A 19,432-nucleotide genomic window follows, 5' to 3' on the forward strand; every position below is an offset into this window, starting at 1 on the left:
GGTTTGGAAAAAACGAGAGCGGCCCAGAGACTTGATGTGAGCATTAAAAGTCAAAGATCGGTCAAAAACCACCCAGAATTGGACACAACTGTCGTGCTTTGACTTCTGGCAGGTAATCCTACCTCAGAGAATGCTGCCACTGATTCTAGTCCCCTGTAATGGATGGATGATGGATGAAAGGAAGTAACCCTGATCATGTTTGAGGAAAAAGTAGAAAAAGTCTCTTTATTGTTATCAGTCTACAGAGGAGACTGTAGAAACCATGTTATCATGTTATGGTTATGTAGCATCAGATCAGATCTGGGGTTCATCCTGCTGGGAGGCTTCAGCAGCCCAGCACACTTCAGCTGGATAAAGGAAAGTGAATGGGTGGATGGGTGGGTGGCCCTTTATCATGCTGACTGGCTGTAGTTCAGGAGGAGAGGAGGTCATCTACTGTTTGGAAGGCTGGTGGTTCAATTCCTGGCTGCTCCAGCCTGCATACTTGGGTAAGATAGTAACCCTGAGTTGCTCTCTGACAGACTCGTGAATGGTGCATGTTGTATAAAGATGTTTGAGTGCTCTGGCAGAGTAGAAAACCAGTCCATTTGTATGTGTTGTGAGCTCTTCATCTTAATGGTAATGTGCTAATGCTCAAGTTTCCCAAACTGAGGGGACAGCGGGGTCAACACTGGTGCATTTATAAGGCCGTTCAAATTAGAAATACATATTTCTTCTTCCACCATCTGACCCGGGCCTTTCTACGTGGAGGTGTGTCCTCCTGCATGCGCTCTTTCTGGGTACCGCAGCTTCCTTACAGTCCACAGACCTGCAGTCAGTGTGTAAATTGGCCATAGGTGTGAATGGTTGTCTCTGGCTACGTCCACACTGATACGCTTTCGTTTGAAAACACATCGTTTTCTCTGCGTCTTGGCCTCCCGTCCACACTGAGACGCAGCGTTTTTGCTCAAGGAAATCGCAGCGTTTTCAAAACGCTCTCCAAGCGGATACATTTGAAGACGCCGTTTTCGCGTCGCAGTGTGGATAGCGAACCCGGAGCCTTTCTAAAACGATGACGAACGTTAGTCATGTGATGCAGTCATGTGACCAATTAAACACAGATAGCAGAGGGCATTATACAGCAGCTGTTTTGTTTGACAGCCCTGTTAAAGATTAATATCAGTCTGTACGTGCTCCAGAGAGCTTTTCTTCAAATGCTTTTGCAACGTTGTACCTTTGTGTTACTCGCAGCAACAACTCCAGCTCATTGTTAGTTTCTACGTTTCCATTTAAAGAACTCGCTGCTTTTCCTCGACATTCTGCCGCCACGTTTCAAAAGCCGGAAAGTAAATAAGCGGCAGACAGAAATGAGGCAGGCTGAATCTTCTTGCGCTTCACGCATGCGCAGGACTAGATGAAGCGTTTTCAGCCGCTTCAATGTGGACGTACAACTCAGTGAAAACGACTGAAAGCGCTGGTGTGGACGCGGCCTCTGTGTTGGCCCTGTAGAGTGCCTAACCTCTGGCCTTCCTGCGAGCCTGACTTTGATTGGCTGAAGAAAATGGATGGATGGATACTTCTTCTCCATGTTTATATTTCCTTCTGTTATCACTTTGCTTCAAAGTTTTATCACCATGTAAAAATCAAATAGCACAGAAGTGCACCAGCGTGAGTTATGTCACATCATTGCCTGCAGCTGATGTGTCAGCCAGCAGAAACTGTGTCACACACCAGAGACTACTCTCCCACCTTATCTACCATAAATTTGATCGGTTGACTTTCACAGAAAACTTGTGTCATTATTTTAGGAACAGCATAAGACTTTACATGATCTGTGTAGTAAAAGTAAAGCACGTTGAATCCACACTGTAAAGAACCCGCAGTGTTGTTCAGGTCAAGTGACTGGAGATAGTTGACTTATTGCAGTGATTTTAAATAAGTGGAAACTCAGGAAGCCGGATCTGGTTCGTGTTACTTAATGGAAAAAGGCAAGACAATATTTTACACTTGGCAGAACGCAGGTGCCGTCACATTTTCCATCAGTGGAACGCAGCCCCACAGTCACAGAATATGAACACTGTGGGACTAGCAGCACAGAGTGAGAAGACACAGCAAATAATGGAAACATTTTAATTGAAGTGGAGATTATTTTATCTGCTTTTATCTGATCTGACAAAAGTCATCACAGTGCCCAAGAATCTTGTTTTGTCTGACCAACAACCCACCATGACTACAATGTAACCATGTAAAATGTTCATGTTTAAGTAAACTGAATATTATTATTATTGTTACATCAAACTTGTCACATAATCAGATTTTCTGTTGTGTCCAGACACTGAGGTGACTTAGGAACGTCCTTGTCTTTGAAAAGCCTGTTTGCACGCCGATCAGAAAGGCTGGTCATACTGATCATACTGTAAATGAGTAATGAATCTGTCTCAGATCACTGGACATAATTAATATTTAATGGATTGCCTACATGAAATTACAGCGAGCCATTTTCAGCATTCATCACTCATGTGGCACATTGTGTGCACTATTGTCAGGTTACACCATGTAAACTAATTTACAGGGGGAAAAGCCTTGTCTGAATGTTTTAGAAAAATGAACACAAAAAACAAACTAATGACTACATACAGATTCCACAGAGTTCCCTTCAGGATCAGCACAAGCCGGCTCTAAAGAAGTCACAGTGCCCATTCACAGTAGGACCGCTCATGGATCTCAAACTGGCAGCAGAGCACTCAAACCAGTCTCATCAACACTGAAGAGCTGAGCCCTGGAAACAGAAAGTGGCGTCTCAGTTTGGCCATAAATGAAGAGAAACTGGACAGAGGAGGACAGGAAAACAGTGCCATGGACAGACAAACACCAGTTTGAGGTTTTCGAGTCACGAGGAACAAATGAAAAGATGGTGTAGCAATCCTAGCAAATATGTTTCCAGATGTTTGGGGTGTTTGGTGGTAAAAGTGGGATTTGGACAGATTCAAAAGGATCTCGACTGATGAAGGCTATCGCTTCATCTTCTCACTGGTGGTCTCTGCTTGTCTGGTGTTCAGCACAGTCACTCCGTCGAGGTGTTGTGGGAATAGTCTGTCAATACTGTATTCAAGAAAAGCCCATCAAGTCATTCTTACTCATTTCAGGTTGTCATGGAAGGATGGATGGAGATGTCTCCAGATTACATTGGCAGATTATGAAAGCAAAGTTTGATGAACATCATTTAAGTAAGTAATGTAATGTTTTACATCCATGGATGGGTGGTGATTTTAGAGGAGTGGACAAATATGCTACTACAACATCTGTAGCCATCCATCCATCCATCCATCCATCCATCCATCCATCCATCCATCCATCACATCCATCACATCCATCCATCCATCCATCCATCCATCCATCCATCCATCCATCCATCCATCCATCCATCCATCCATCACATCCGTCCGTCCGTCCGTCCGTCCGTCCGTCCGTCCGTCCGTCCGTCCATCCATCCATCCATCCATCCATCCATCACATCCGTCCGTCCGTCCATCCATCCATCCATCCATCCATCCATCCATCCATCACATCCATCCATCCATCCATCCATCCATCACATCCATCCATCCATCCATCCATCCATCCATCCATCACATCCATCCATCCATCCATCCATCCATCCATCCATCCATCCATCCATCCATCACATCCATCCATCCATCCATCCATCCATTACATCCATCCATCCATCCATCCATCCATCACATCCATCCATCCATCCATCCATCCATCCATCCATCCATCCATATCTGGGGCTAGGTTACAGGAGCAGCAGCCTAACCTGCTCCAGCTTATCCAAGTGAACACAAAGGTGTGAGACCAGCACTTCCACCAAGCTCACATCTCACCTCAGAAAATCAGAATCAGAAAAGGGCTTATTGCCGAATGTTGAGCAGATTTACAACATTAGGAAATTGTAGTGGTACCTAGTGCGAAACATGCTATAAGACAAACACTTAAATAAAATAAAAAAGTGCTGAGCAGATTGATATATACATGAAGGTGATGATCAGTGCAAAACCAGTGCACCTGACCTCAGCACCCCTACAGGAAGACAGACTGGGTGGGCCCCATGGGCTAAGGCTTTGCCACCAGTGCTTCCTCCTGAGACTTGGCACCACTGTGGCATCCAAGCCACACTCTACTACTCTGAGGGCCGGTAAGCTGTGGGTCTGTCTCCTCACTTCTGCTATTGCTTCTTTCAAGTCCTTTCACTCTATATGCAATAGTGTATTTTAACCCTGGAGTCCAGTATATTTGCTGGATTCATGCTGTTGTGATAAACATGTCACAGTCAACATTCGGGATTACATAAGATGAATATTCATACTCAAGAGTTCCTAATACTACTCTGACAGCCTTGCTTAAGAAAACAGCTAAACAATAGTAGTGTCCATTACATGTCTTAAGGTTTGAATTTTGGCTCTGTTCCTACATTTAGGCACGTTTGTCTAGGATCACTTTATTTATATCCATATACCAGTTTTCCCTGTCTCATGCAAGATCAGCCTCTCCTCGTCTGGGTTTTTGCTTTCTTTCATACTGATCTGTGTGTGTGTGTGTGTGTGTGTGTGTGTGTGTGTGTGTGCGTGTGTGTGTGTGTGTGCGTGTGTGTGTAGAGGATCTTCAAAGGAATGACCTTTTGCCTAGTTTGTTGGATGTTGCCTCTCACCTACTCCATGGCACATTTGTTTGCAGCAGTGACCGACCTGCTATGCATGACTTCGGCCTGATAAAAATTTGGCTTTTGGACTTTTTTCCGACCCTTGAATGTTTCAACCATCATCATTACACTGGGCACGCTGGGCAAAATCTTGCCCTCCTTGTGTTACTGGAGGCACACACTGGCTTTCCACAAACAGCTTCTACTGTATGTCCAGTACTGTGCAAACACATTTTAAACTGCAGCAACAGTACTGCAGGCTTTCCTTCAAAGGTTTCTTTGGACATTTCACTCACTCGTTTTCAGTCCCGTTCTTGTACCTCACCGTTTTCAGAAGAGTGTTTTTTGTTTGTTAGCCTGTTTAACTTTGACCTCATTCAAACACAACAATAGCACCTGTCACACTCTGCATTTCAGCCAGCGGTGTTGGGGATCTTTTCAAAAGTGATGGAATAAGGAATGCAGAACAGACCACAACATTATTAAAGCAATGTGGGATAATCTTACCAGAAAATAAAGGAATCCAAGCAGCTTTTGTCAGGAAGCCTGGAGTACTTTCCCCACTACTGTAAAGACTACAGCAAGAAATGAGAAGAAAGCTGAAAGTGAGTTCAGGCTGTGGTTCAGAAGATTGACTTTCGAGCTTGTTACGATTGTACAAACTCTGTTTTTGCCTTGTGCTTTATTTTCATGTATGCTAGCATGTTTCAATAAGTCGCGCACATATTTCCCATTTTCCTAGCAAAATATAAAGACATGAGGGGTGATCGTGACGTTTGAAGAGTACTGTTCTTTTTGGAACTTTAATTTGGAACTTTCACTTAAACACAAAGTGCTGCAGTGTGGCAAGAAAACCCTATGATTATAAAAAAGTAGTGAGCCAGCAAGAAAACAAACCAGGGAACACTCGAGGACATGAGCGAGAAACAGACTGAGGAAGAAAACATTTACGTGGACTCATTTTTTGTGTAATTAAAAAGAATAAAAAGTAATTAAATTAAATTAAATTAAATTAAATTAAATTAAATTAAATTAAATTAAATTAAATTAAATTAAATTAAATTAAATTAAATTAAATTAAATTCACGTCCCCTCCGTGAACATCATAGTGGAGGGGTTTGTGTGTCCCAAGGATCCCTGGGACTGGGCGCTGCCCCCTGGTAGGGTCTCCCATGGCAGATTGGTGCTGGGTGAGGGATCAGACAAAGAGCGATTCAGCAGACCCCAATGAGCGCAAGATCAAGGGAGCAGTCCACCCTGCCCAGGATAGGGTTACCGGGGCCCTGGAGCCAGGTCTGGGGAGGGAGCATCTAGTAGCCGGGCCTTAGTCCATGGGGCCTGGCTGGGCACATCCCGAAAAAAAGGGACACTGACCCATTCTCCTGCAGGCCCACCAGCTGCAGGAGGTGGTGTAGAGGTCGGATCCGATGTGTGCTGTGGGGTGACCAGAAGCGGAGGCCGTGGCAGACTGATCCCCAGCTACCAAGACTAGAAACTAGGATATGGAACATCCCCTCTCTGGTGGGGAAGGAGCCTGAGTTAGTGCATGAGGCTTAGAGGTACCAACTAGATATACAGGGAGTGCAGAATTATTAGGCAAGTTGTATTTTTGAGGAATAATGTTATTATTGAACAACAACCATGTTCTCAATGAACCCAAAAAACTCATTAATATCAAAGCTGAATGTTTTTGGAAGTAGTTTTTAGTTTGTTTTTAGTTTTAGCTATTTTAGGGGGATATCTGTGTGTGCAGGTGACTATTACTGTGCATAATTATTAGGCAACTTAACAAAAACCAAATATATACCCATTTCAATGATTTATTTTTACCAGTGAAACCAATATAACATCTCCACATTCACAAATATACATTTCTGACATTCAAAAACAAAACAAAAACAAATCAGCGACCAATATAGCCACCTTTCTTTGCAAGGACACTCAAAAGCCTGCCATCCATGGATTCTGTCAGTGTTTTGATCTGTTCACCATCAACATTGCGTGCAGCAGCAACCACAGCCTCCCAGACACTGTTCAGAGAGGTGTACTGTTTTCCCTCCTTGTAAATCTCACATTTGATGATGGACCACAGGTTCTCAATGGGGTTCAGATCAGGTGAACAAGGAGGCCATGTCATTAGTTTTTCTTCTTTTATACCCTTTCTTGCAGCCACGCTGTGGAGGACTTGGACGCGTGTGATGGAGCATTGTCCTGCATGAAAATCATGTTTTTCTTGAAGGATGCAGACTTCTTCCTGTACCACTGCTTGAAGAAGGTGTCTTCCAGAAACTGGCAGTAGGACTGGGAGTTGAGCTTGACTCCATCCTCAACCCGAAAAGGCCCCACAAGCTCATCTTTGATGATACCAGCCCAAACCAGTACTCCACCTCCACCTTGCTGGCGTCTGAGTCGGACTGGAGCTCTCTGCCCTTTACCAATCCAGCCACGGGCCCATCCATCTGGCCCATCAAGACTCACTCTCATTTCATCAGTCCATAAAACCTTAGAATAATCAGTCTTGAGATATTTCTTGGCCCAGTCTTGACGTTTCAGCTTGTGTGTCTTGTTCAGTGGTGGTCGTCTTTCAGCCTTTCTTACCTTGGCCATGTCTCTGAGTATTGCACACCTTGTGCTTTTGGGCACTCCAGTGATGTTGCAGCTCTGAAATATGGCCAAACTGGTGGCAAGTGGCATCTTGGCAGCTGCACGCTTGACTTTTCTCAGTTCATGGGCAGTTATTTTGCGCCTTGGTTTTTCCACACGCTTCTTGCGACCCTGTTGACTATTTTGAATGAAACGCTTGATTGTTCGATGATCACGCTTCAGAAGCTTTGCAATTTTGAGACTGCTGCATCCCTCTGCAAGATATCTCACTGTTTTTGACTTTTCTGAGCCTGTCAAGTCCTTCTTTTGACCCATTTTGCCAAAGGAAAGGACGTTGCCTAATAATTATGCACACCTGATATAGGGTGTTGATGTCATTAGACCACACCCCTTCTCATTACAGAGATGCACATAACCTAATATGCTTAATTGGTAGTAGGCTTTCGAGCCTATACAGCTTGGAGTAAGACAACATGCATGAAGAGGATGATGTGGACAAAATACTCATTTGCCTAATAATTCTGCACTCCCTGTAGTCAGGCTCCCCTCAAGGAATGGCTTTGGCTCTGGAACCAGTATCATGGAGAGGGGCTGGACTCTGTCTCAGTCTGGTGTTGCCCCTGCTGAGAGGCGGCGGGCTGGGGTGGGTATCCTAGTATCCCCTCGGTGTGCTGCCCGTACGTTGGGTTTTTACCGGTGGACAAGAGGGTTTGTTCCCTGTGCCTTCAGGTCGGGGAACAGGTCCTGACTGTCGTCTGCGCTTATGCGACGAGTGGCGGTTCAGAGTACCCAGCCTTCTTGGTGTCCTTGGGCGGGGAGCTTGAGGGTGCCACACCTGGGGACTCTGCTGTCCTGCTGGGAGACTTCAACACTCATGTGGGCAATGACCAAAGGACGATGGTCGATTTTGTAACCATATCACCAGACCTGAGGCCATATGTTCTGGACACTCGGGTAAAGAGAGCGGCTGAGCTGTCAACTGATCACCACCTGGTGGTGAGTTGGATCAGGTGGCGGGGGAGGATGATGTATAGTGAGGGTGTGATGACAGAGGCCCCAGTCTGCGAGATCTTCAATGCACACCTCCAGCAGAGCTTCAACAGTGAGACTGGGGACATGGACCATGTTCAGCACCTCCATTGCACTGAGCTGCAGCTGATGGTTGGTGCCTGTCATGGTGGTAACCCCCGAACCAAATGGTGGACACCAGAGGTGAAGGGAGCCACCAGGCTGAAGAAGGAGTCCTTCATCCTGTCTTCCTTCTCTCACCCCAACCAATCACAGCAGATGGCCCCGCCCCTCCCTGAGCCTGGTTCTGCTGGAGGTTTCTTCCTGTTGAAAGGGAGTTTTTCCTTCCCACTGTCGCCAAAGTGCTTGTTCATAGGGGGTCATATGATTGTTGGGTTTTTCTCTGTATGTATTGTTGTAGGCTCTACTGTACAATATAAAGCGCCTTGAGGCGACTGTTGTTGTGATTTGGCGCTGTGTAAATAAAATTGAATTGAATTGAATTGAATTATAGGGCTTGGTTAGCCTCTGGGACTTCGGAGGCAGCTGATAGGGACCGACAGGCCAAGCAGAACATGGCTCAGGCTGTGGCTCAAGCAAAACCCCGGGTGTGGGAGGAGTTCGGAGAGACCATGGAAAAAGACTTTTGATTCTGGCAAACCGTCAGGCGACTCAGGAGGGGAAAGGAAGGATGGATGGAGAAATGAAATGAAAATCCATTTAAAACTGGTTGTAACAGCAACGTTGTCCACCAGCCTTGGATCCACACAGGAAGAGCAACAGTCTGATCTGGAAACCTGTAAAGTGTAGTATGGGGTCAACACATAAACGAGTTTTCTCTGTAAGTAAAACACTTCAGACACTTTTTATGTGTTTAAAGTTGCTTGACAGTTCTGGCTGGAGCTCCGCCCACATGCTATATTTGTACCTTATGTTTGTGATGGGCAACCAATCACGGGAAAGTTGTCTTGGCTAGAAATGAGCAGAATAGGTCAAGTAGGTTTGACTTGACGTAAGGAATGAACTGAAATGATGGATCTTCTGGACAATGCACTTTCTTAAATAATCACAGTAAACAATGTTATGAGAAAAACGTGCTGGGAGACGAAGCCTGTTTGACAGTTTTTACATCATTTTACATTTTTCTGGGGAACCCAACAGACGTGTAATAGGTACCTGACATGAAGAATGAACATGTGGAAATATGCACTACTGACTGTGGCCTAATTTCACTTTATCAATAGTCAAGAGTCATTTTGTCCTTTGGCCAAGTTAAATTCTGAGTGTGCTTTCAGAAATCACGCTCCCCAGTTATCTGGTGTTGGGCGGTTTTTGCTGAGACAGGAATAAGACAGTGAGTCACTGGCTTGAGCAAGAATGTGTTACCATACCTAGCAGAGGAGGCGGGGCGGGGATTTGAAAATGAACGAGGTTAGTGTCCTTACATAAACCACTTTTTACTAAGACGGGTCCATGCAAAGCCTCATGCACCTACAGACAAGGTCACATTCAAAAATGTGGATAAAAGAAAAGAGGAGCACAAACACATGGATCATGCACAGATTCCTCTTGTCACTCTTCATTTATTTCACAGGCTGTGGTTGTCATATTACACCAGGAGACAGATCCACTTTGGCTGCTTTAAGCTTTTGGTAAAACATAATTTACCTCCACTGATGACAGTTTTTAACTTGAGTGGGTAAAAGCAAACTCAGGATGCAGGTCATAGATTCCCACCGAGGGACCGTTTAGGAAGCCAGAGTGAGATACAATGAGATATGACACTTCAGTCACATGTCCTGTCAAACGTAAGCATGTTCTGCTGCACATCACTGGAGCCGGACTGTGATTGGCCGTAATAGTGCAGCGTAAGTTTAGACGCTCGTGGTTGTGTGTTACAGCCAAAATAACTTCACTGCATAACGCAAAAGGAAGCCAAGACCCACAGCATGCTACAGCAGGAGCGCTGAGACTGGGTGCTTATGGTGATGCAGGTGACTAAAAATGACACGCAGCTATCGAGGCGAATCTTTACTTGAGAGCAGCAGGTACAAAAATCCATCCATACGATCAGTTCTGTGGAAAGTCTATCAAGATAAGGAGGCTTTACAATCCTGGCTGTGACTTCCATCCCCAACACTGATAATATGAACAGAGTCGCCTACAGCTGTGCACGGTTATGCTAGATTTGTTGCTTCTACTTTTAGTGATGGGTTGATACACATTTGGTGTGTGTGTGTGTGTGTGTGTGTGTGTGTGTGTGTGGGTGTGTGTGTGTGCGTGTGTGTGTGTGTGTGTGTGTGCGTGTGTGTGTGTGTCTGTGTGTGTGTGTGTGTGCGTGTGTGTGTGTGTGTGTGTGTGTGTGCGTGTGTGTGTGTGTGTGTGTGTGTGTGTGTGTGTGTGCGTGTGTGTGTGTGTGTGTGTGTGTGTGTGCGTGTGTGTGTGTGTGTGTGTGTGTGTTATGGTAATGAAAGAACATGTCACTAAGTCTTATATTGTTTTCAGAGAAGTCAAACATTTGGATACACACAAACATTTTTGTTGTGGTCTTTTCGTGTGATTTACCGTCAGTTAGATACTCACAGTCATCCTTTTGTTTATCTGTGAGTGTGTGTGCGCACGTGCAGATGTGTGTTAATGTGTCTCTAAATTTAAGAGCGTGCATCGTGGCAGAGCAGAGGAAAATAATCTGTGAAAGCCTTGCAGGCAGGCAGTGATGTCACAGTCTCCATAAGTCATAGATAAACGTGACTCGACACACACACACACACACACACACACACACACACACACACACACACACACACACACACACCCACACACACACACACACACACACACACACACACACACACACACACACACACTGAGCCTCAGCTCTCCGTGGCCTGGCTGCCAGCTGTGGAAAGCATACGTGCAGTCTCACACATAGCCTCCTCTCAGGCCACAACCCTTTTCTCTCACCGGTTATTAACACAAGACCTGGATTATCCTCTGCTGTGTGTCTGTGGTCTTGTGTCAAACACAAATAACTATTTTATTGCTATTAATAGAGAGAAACGGAGCCTGGTTGTTCACGTACGGCTTCAAAGCACAACGTTTTTGACTTTTTCCATTTTGTCTTGTTCCAGCGGTGCAGGAAAAACTGGTGAGCTGACTTTACTATCTGGCCTTGTTAGGCATACTTAAAGGTGGACCACACCCACTGCTGCTTTATTACAATCAGACTGATATGATTAGATCGCCCTCCTGCTGCTGACTCATCCAGGTAACACCTGGAGCGTATGAACAGCACCACACTCTCCATGATGCTCTCAGATTAGCTTTTATGGTAAAGACTTATCACTCATTGCTATGTATGAGAGCACTTTAGTAATCCCGAAAGACGAATGCCACGGAAAGCTGACAAACAGCACTCATAAATGTCCATAAATCAGATTACATATATGTTTAATATCAGTCATAATTAACAGACTTTACACTCATTGTCATTCTTTATTTAACAAAAATCAGCCAGAAGCGGTGTCTGGAAGTATGATGATTCAGTAACTTGTAGAATCACTTTTCATCAGCAATACCTCGAAGTAAAGAAGCCTCACGGTGCTGTGGAGGAATTATGGCTCCAGGTTTTCTGGGATTCACATATGCACAGCTCTCTTAAGCTCCTCCCACCACATTTTGGGTTGAAGTCTGCACTTTCAGCTACTGCCGCTGGATTTGCTGCTGTGCTTGGGGTCATTGTCCTGCAGCATGATGTGATTTCATCCAGTCTGTAGCTGTTGGACAGAAGGTTCATCAGATGTTTGGTGGTGGAGAAACACCAGCAGAGGGGGTCTGCCTTCATGTGCTGGGATTCTAGGTTGAAGGTAATTGTGAAATCATGACATCACTGATGACACAGTTGCTTTTCAGGGATGAGGTAGCAGGACAAAATAATGTGCAGGAAAGAACTGCTCCTACACCTCAGACCAAGACCTCCATGATGAACTGCTCGCAGGTGTCAGGTTGTTTGAGCGAGGCCGAGGCTTGCTGTGTTCCTGCACAATGGGACCGTGGGAGAAGTAAAGCAAGTTTCTGATAAACTAACATTAAACGTTTGCAAACAGCAGGATGCGTTGCAGCTGTTTTCAAGTAAACTGCTCCGGCTAATCCACCACTGCCTGGACATGCGTCTCCAATCACCTGCCCCTTCTCAGTCATAAAGCCCAAGAACCAGTTTTCCCATTGAACTCAAATTGTCATCACTGACAAACAGTTTGTTTCCCACAAGTCTTTGCACTAACTGATGGACTGATGGACAAAATATGTCACCCAAGAAAAAGACAGAATGATTGAGGAAGTCACAGAGCACATCAGGTCAGTCTGACGCAGGGCTAACAAAGAGACAGACCTATGAACAATTTAGAATCACCTCACCAGCTGCATGTTTTTGGACTGTGGGAGGAAGCTGAAACCACACAGGCTCAGAGAAAACATGCAACCTTCACACAGAAAGCCAAATGGAGTGGAGTCAAACTCACGACCTTCTTGCTGTGAGGCCACAGTACTAACCACCACTACCTCTGATCACCAAACCAACAGCCCCTCATCCAGCTGCTCCACTTTAGTCTGCAACCCTTTATCGTCTCAGCTCTACCTGAAATCTGTTTGATTCGACTGCTCTGCTCTGGATTTCTTTCTTTTTCTTTGCTTGGATTAGTTCTCCAGACGCTGGACACTGTTCAGAGTTCTGCTTTGGGTGCTGCTCATGACAGCCAACAACCTGCCTCCATACTCTGCTCTGGCAAAATCCTCAGTGGTTCTAGTTAAAAGTGGTCATAAGTTGTTTTGATCCCACACACCCCAAAATTCAGTATTTGGTGAATAGTCACAAAACATGAGCTGACGATCAAAGTGACCCCCACCCCCACCAGGTGTTTGCTGGAGAGAATCAAGCAAACAGGAATGGTAGGTGTATGTGGTAGGTGTGGCAGGCTATGTGAGCCAGGAATTTGCCATTTGGGCAAGTAAATTGGAGGGCTTTGGGAATGGAGTTCAAGGTACTTCCGAATTGTTGTTGTTCAGTGAGATTACTGTCCAAAAAACATTTTTCAACCCTTGTCTTTCCAACCTGACTTTTAGGTTTTGGCCAAAACGCACAGAAGCCCACAGGATAATGTGCCACAGTTCTCCTTCCTTTGCAGATATTAAATCCTGTCATATCTGCACTTAATCCATAAGTGCATATGATCACTGGCCAACACTGTCAGAGCCCACCTACGTACTATGCCTCTGAGGAGATTTACTAGGTAAACAGTTATTGCTCACAGCATTTATCCTAACAGACGCTGGGAGGAGTTAGACCAGGGTTGTCAAACTCAAATACACAGTGGGCAAAAATTCAAATCTCGAACAAAGTCGCGGGCTAACATTAATATTTATTGAAAAAAAAATCTACCTCCAGATATGAGAATGAATCTCTTCTAATGGACTCGAACAAGTTTTGCTGAAAAACTGAATATGGAACAAGCAAAGCTTAATACTAAACAATAGATATATTAGCTGTATAATACCAGTAGGCCAGCTCTAATAGTAATTTGGTGTGGCTTTGCGGGCCAAATGTAATTAGGCTGCGGGCCAAATTTGGCCCGCGGGCCAGAGTTTGACACCTATGAGTTAGACGGTTCGGCAGGCTAAGGTGGGGTTGGTAACTGTTTTAGAACGTAACAAGGTGTCTGTAAAATTCCTCCTGCCTCAGCTTCTTGCTGGAGGATTATGTCTTGGTTTAAAAGGGCATTGTCATGCTTTCACAGAAGTGTTTCTGGGGATGTGGAGGAAAATAGGACCAAAAACCCAGGACTCTTCACTGCAAATTAATGGATAGGCAGGTGTGGAGGAGAAGGATGCTGGAGACAGGTGGAGATGGAGGCCCTGAGATGGAGCAGCCAAAAGAAGAAGAATAAAATGAATGCGGCTATTTTCACAGGTATTACAACACAGTGTTGCATCCACGAAATTTTCACAAGGTTGACGGTTCGAAGTTACAAAGTTAGAGGTTAGCACTAACTTAGCATGCTAGCTAACACCTAAAGATGAGTGAAAAGCTAAAATGTATGACACCGCTATAACTGGACATAAAAAAGCAGGAAAGACTCGTTCAGTCTTTTCGCCAGGTGTAGGTATGAGAGGTTTGTGGTTTGTCCAGACTTTCTTTCAGCTGGAGAGAGAAGCGAGAAAGTTATGCACAGGGATGCATTTTAGCTGCATCCTGCTGGGACAGGACCAGCCCAACACCTGAGGCATCCACCTCCACTCTGGACCAGGGAGGGAGCTGCAGCAAAACACTGCTTCAGGCTGTCGAAAGCTTTTTGAGCTGTGGGGTTTCACTGGAGACCTTGGGAGAGGTGAGGTTTGTTAGAGGGGAGGAAACTTTACAGGAGTCCCGGGTAAACCTATAGCAAAGTTAGCAAACCCACAAACATGTGGAGTTGCTTTTTTCCAAACTGCTTTAAATTCAACTGGGTCTGATTTTAATTATCCCTTCTACACACTGAAACTGACTTGGCTTTAAATTCTTCACCCTTGACGTAGAGTCGGTTGTCAGATGGACGTGGGTTTTGTGTTCCTGAAGAGACCTGGAGAAAATGAGTATGTCATAGGTAGACAAACACAAAACCCAAACGCAGAACCAGAGACAGACAACCAACTTCAAAACCAACTAGACTTTGTCTGAATCACGAAACTACTTAGGAGGAATAACTAGGCACAGGGTGTTCTCAGGAGCACAGGGGAAGGAGGGCTCATGGTGCGTGGGAGTCCGGTGTGGAGTTAAGAGGTGCACGGAAATGACCTGAGGATTTCGGCGAGGTCATGATGAACTTTGGGTACAGACGCGGTTCAGGTAACTTGGCAGTGGTGGTGGGTTCTACGGGAGGTGTTTTAAAGAATAATGGCAGTTTAGCTCTAATCTGAGATGCTATTTGTTCTGCAGTCAATATTTTGGGTTGTGGAAGATGAGCCAAGGGTGACTGAGGAGTGTTGGTAGCTGGTTCTCCTTTCAGTCCATCATTACGGCTGCAAAAAGGCTGCGTAGAGATTTTCTCCTCGCAGTCTGTCTCTTCGCTCATTGTCCAGAATTCTAGAGAATCTGACATATTCCACTTACCGTGTTTGAGGGAGAGCAACCTGTGAGCTGCTGCATCTGGATTTGTTTTTAAACTACTCCAAGGAAAGATTTGGGTTAAACTGCTTCTCCCCACCTTAATGCTCTTCTTTGCAACAGTTTTCTGTTGACAGTCTGAATATGTCTGACTTTGCTGACCTAAAGCCAACAAGCACTGCATTAGAAAACCTAGCCTAGTGAGGGCGGGACTAACAGGACCCAAGCCCGCTGCGTCCAGCTTCTTGGATGGATCGCTCTGTCTAAACACAGGTAGGATTCACACACAGGGCTGCAAGTCAAAGTACACTGCATACAGTTTTAAAATCACCAGAACTCCACTATGGCTTTGCACATTTTCCAGACAGTTTCCAGACTCTGTCAATCCAAACAAAGACTGCTCATGACAGGGAATTCTCCAGGCAAACCTGAGCACAAGGAAAACACAGGCAAGTATCTCTCTCTAAATGGACACATGTACTCAAGGCGAGGAACACTAACTGTTGCCCAAAAGCAATCCAGTGAGGCCTGAAGATCTGCCACTCCCTGAAGAAGAGGCCACAACAAGGACGTCAGGAGCAGGTGCAAAATTACAGAAATGCACCAAAACCAGAACACACACACAGGACAGAGCACAGAGAGCTAGACGACGAGTCAGCTGGTGAGGACAGACACCCCTAATGATAGAATCACTCTCAGTGTGTCTCACATCATTGGGCAGTGATCAGCTGTTGAGCTGGGTGCTGGGGAGAGTGCCTCTCTGCAGTAAAGGACACAGAGCCACCGTGCAGCCACTGTCAGGTTATAACTTTGAATAGGTCTGCACTATTACACAATGGCAGCAGGGAGTTTCAGTTTCACACACATATCAAGAGCTATGTTTTGGTTGTTGAAATGTGTCTGAGATAAGGGTCTGGCACTGAACAGGCTTTAGAAATATCTCTGTGATAAAGAGGTAAGTGTGTTGAGCTTGGAAAAGAAAGGAATCCGTTCATAAACCTGAAGAAAGTGCTTCCGTGACATGTTTGCATCGTGGTTTTTTCACATGTTTTCATTAAACAGCTCCAGTTCAGATGTCCTTGGGATGCTGAGCACACACGTGACTAAAACAACTCCACAACAACCTGAACTTGAACTCTGATGCCCCGATGACGTCAACAGCACACACCCCCACCTCTGACGTATTCGGTGCAAGCTCCCAACGTCCAGAAAAACCACTGAACCACTGCAGGAGGTGTGCAGGGGAGGGATCCTTCAAAGTCCCTGTCTTCTTTCCAGCACATACACCCAGCCTACAGACGCACACAAACAGTATCTGTGACCTTGACACGACATTGTTATATTGTTCAAACCTGTTTGACTTTGAAGGAAAACTTGAATAATGTCATTCCTGGAATTATACACATAATAACAGCGAACATCCACTCCTACAGCTAATGAGCATGAACTAGGAGTATCCCAAAACGCACAACCTACTGTAGTCATAGCATCAGCCACGCACAATTTAGCATCTTTGATTATTAGATTTAGTTCTCATGCCAGTCGTTTAGAAAGAGCAAACACTATCATAAGTCCTGGACTGGTAGTTAAGACCATAATCTCTGATGTCAGAGAGAAAGAATTTCTTAAACTCACAAAAACTAAGAAGCAGACGAGACTGACTCCCACTGTGTTTGCATAAGTTTGAAAGCTACTTTTCTTTAATCAAAAGCAAGAGAAATCCCCGGATTATCTCCCCTCTATTCCACAGTTATCTCTGATAAACTTCAGTTCAGTTTAATTTTATTTATATAGCACCAACTCACAACAACAGATGCCTCAAGGCGCCTTATATTGTAAGGTAGAACAATCATATGACCCCCTATGAGCAAGCACTTTGGCGACAGTGGGAAGGAAAAACTCCCTTTTAACAGGAAGGAACCTCCGGCAGAACCAGGCTCAGGGAGGGGCGGGGCCATCTGCTGTGATTGGTTGGGGTGAGAGAAGGAAGACAGGATAAAGACATGCTGTGGAAGAGAGACAGAGGTTAATAACAGATATGATTCAATGCAGAGAGGTCTGTTAATACATAGTGAGTGAAGAAGAAACACCCAGTGCATCATGGGAATCCCCGGCAGCCTACACCTACTGCAGTGTAACTACCCAGCCCTAACTATATGCTTTAGCAAAAGGAAAGAGTCAATATGACGTGAGTTCGGCTCTCGAGTTCACTTCATCTTAATCATGAGCAGAAAAATGTAACAAACAAATATTTAATTTTAGACACCAATTCAAACACAAGTGAAAAAATCTCAGTCAGCTGTGAAACGATTAAACAAATGATTCCCAATATAATCACGCTTGTGAATACCTGAAGAAAGGAATACGTAGCTCCACAGTCGAAAATAAAAGGATCGATGTGACTGTACGTCTGATCCTATTTTATGACTTGTATTGCATGACATCGGTGAGGTCATCTACACTGAGTATTGGCAGTTTGGGGATGTTACTCTGTGGTTTAGTTCACTACTAAAAGAGTTTCACAGACTTATTTCCAAAGGAAAACAGGAAGGAGATTCAGTTCATACTTTATTCGTTCTGTGTAACACTTTATCATACGGCCCATCTATATTATAAAAGTGACCAGCTCCGATTCAGGGTCCACAAACAGCCACCGCGTGAGGCCAAACGTACAGCTATTCACTGCCTGCTTCCTGTTCACGGTCTTTGGGCTAAGATCCAGTCTTCCTGCCCTGAACCTCAAACTAAATCTGGCTGCTTTCCTCAAACTCAACAACAGAAAATCTCTTTGGGTGTCTGGAAGGTTCTGTTTGACTGTTCCAGGGCTGACTTGCATCCCATTATCAGAAAGGATGAGATAGATATTTGCTGTGTCAGGACCAAGAGTCACATCCACTGCATACTTCTAGGCCCTCTTCACTTCACAGTTACTGCACAGCTCGTACATTTCTGAGCGTCTCCTGCAGCTTATCAACAGTTCTCTTTCTGCCGCCACATAACGGCTCAACTTTGCCCTCGGTCCAGTGTTCGGTGGATGGAACAGACTTCGGGAACGGGAAACTTTGGAGGAACTGGAGTTTTTCCAGATCTTAGATGAAGCTGTCAGTCTATTCCTCCTGCAGCGGTTTGCATAACGTCAGCAGCAGAAATAAAAGTGCAGTTTAATGTGAAAAACAGGGACACGAGCGTCGCCGTGCAGTGTGCCGTAGTTGTTCAGAAGCTGCGTCTGGTGAACGGTGAACACATCCAGACAGATGGAGCACAGACACTGCAGACAGGAAGCTGCTCTTATGTCTATGAACAAAAGCATGTGTTATTACAATATCAGCAATAAACAAGCAGACATTTAAAGTAGGGAAATGGAGAAATAAAAGCCTGGAAACTGCAACACAGATGAGAAGAGACGTGGGCAGAAAAAGGATGCGTTAGGCGTTTTTCTGACACTGTCCTTGGGAGCGTACTCCCTGTTCTTGATTTCTCTTTGATTTCTGGTTCAGATACACTGACTTCTCTGGCTTTGCTCACTGGCTGTACTCAAAGTCTCTGCACTTCTTTACAGAGAATCCTGTCAGAGGTGATCCAGCTCTTCTATTCTCACCCTGACATTACAAAGTGAAGCCTGTACTGACCTGAAGCGTCCACGTCTGCTGCTTTTCTTATACGATGCAGTCGGACAGAGCTGCAGCGAGGACACAAAAATAAATGGACACACAAACCAGACAAAGCTTAACACCGAAGGAAAAGTTGGAAACTTACACATCAGTGGATCCTGCACAGATCCTACAAGTAGATAAAGAGAACCAGATTAAACAATTTTTAGGGGAAAGTGACCACGTGTGTGAGGGCGGACAGCTCAAGGACAGAGAACATAACAGTGAATTTCTCAGCAGGTCCCGACAGATTGCCCCGCCCCTCCCTGAGCCTGGCTCTGCCGGAGGTTTATGAGATAAGATCAGCAGAAACAGCAGAAAGTGACAGTGCAAAGTTACATAGCAAACATT

The sequence above is a fragment of the Aulonocara sp. 'chitande type north' Nkhata Bay genome, linkage group LG17 (genome assembly GCF_057382095.1).
Source record: "Aulonocara sp. 'chitande type north' Nkhata Bay isolate Kocher_YH1m ecotype deep benthic linkage group LG17, A_spYH_male_GT1.1, whole genome shotgun sequence".
Lineage (NCBI taxonomy): Eukaryota > Metazoa > Chordata > Actinopteri > Cichliformes > Cichlidae > Aulonocara > Aulonocara sp. 'chitande type north' Nkhata Bay.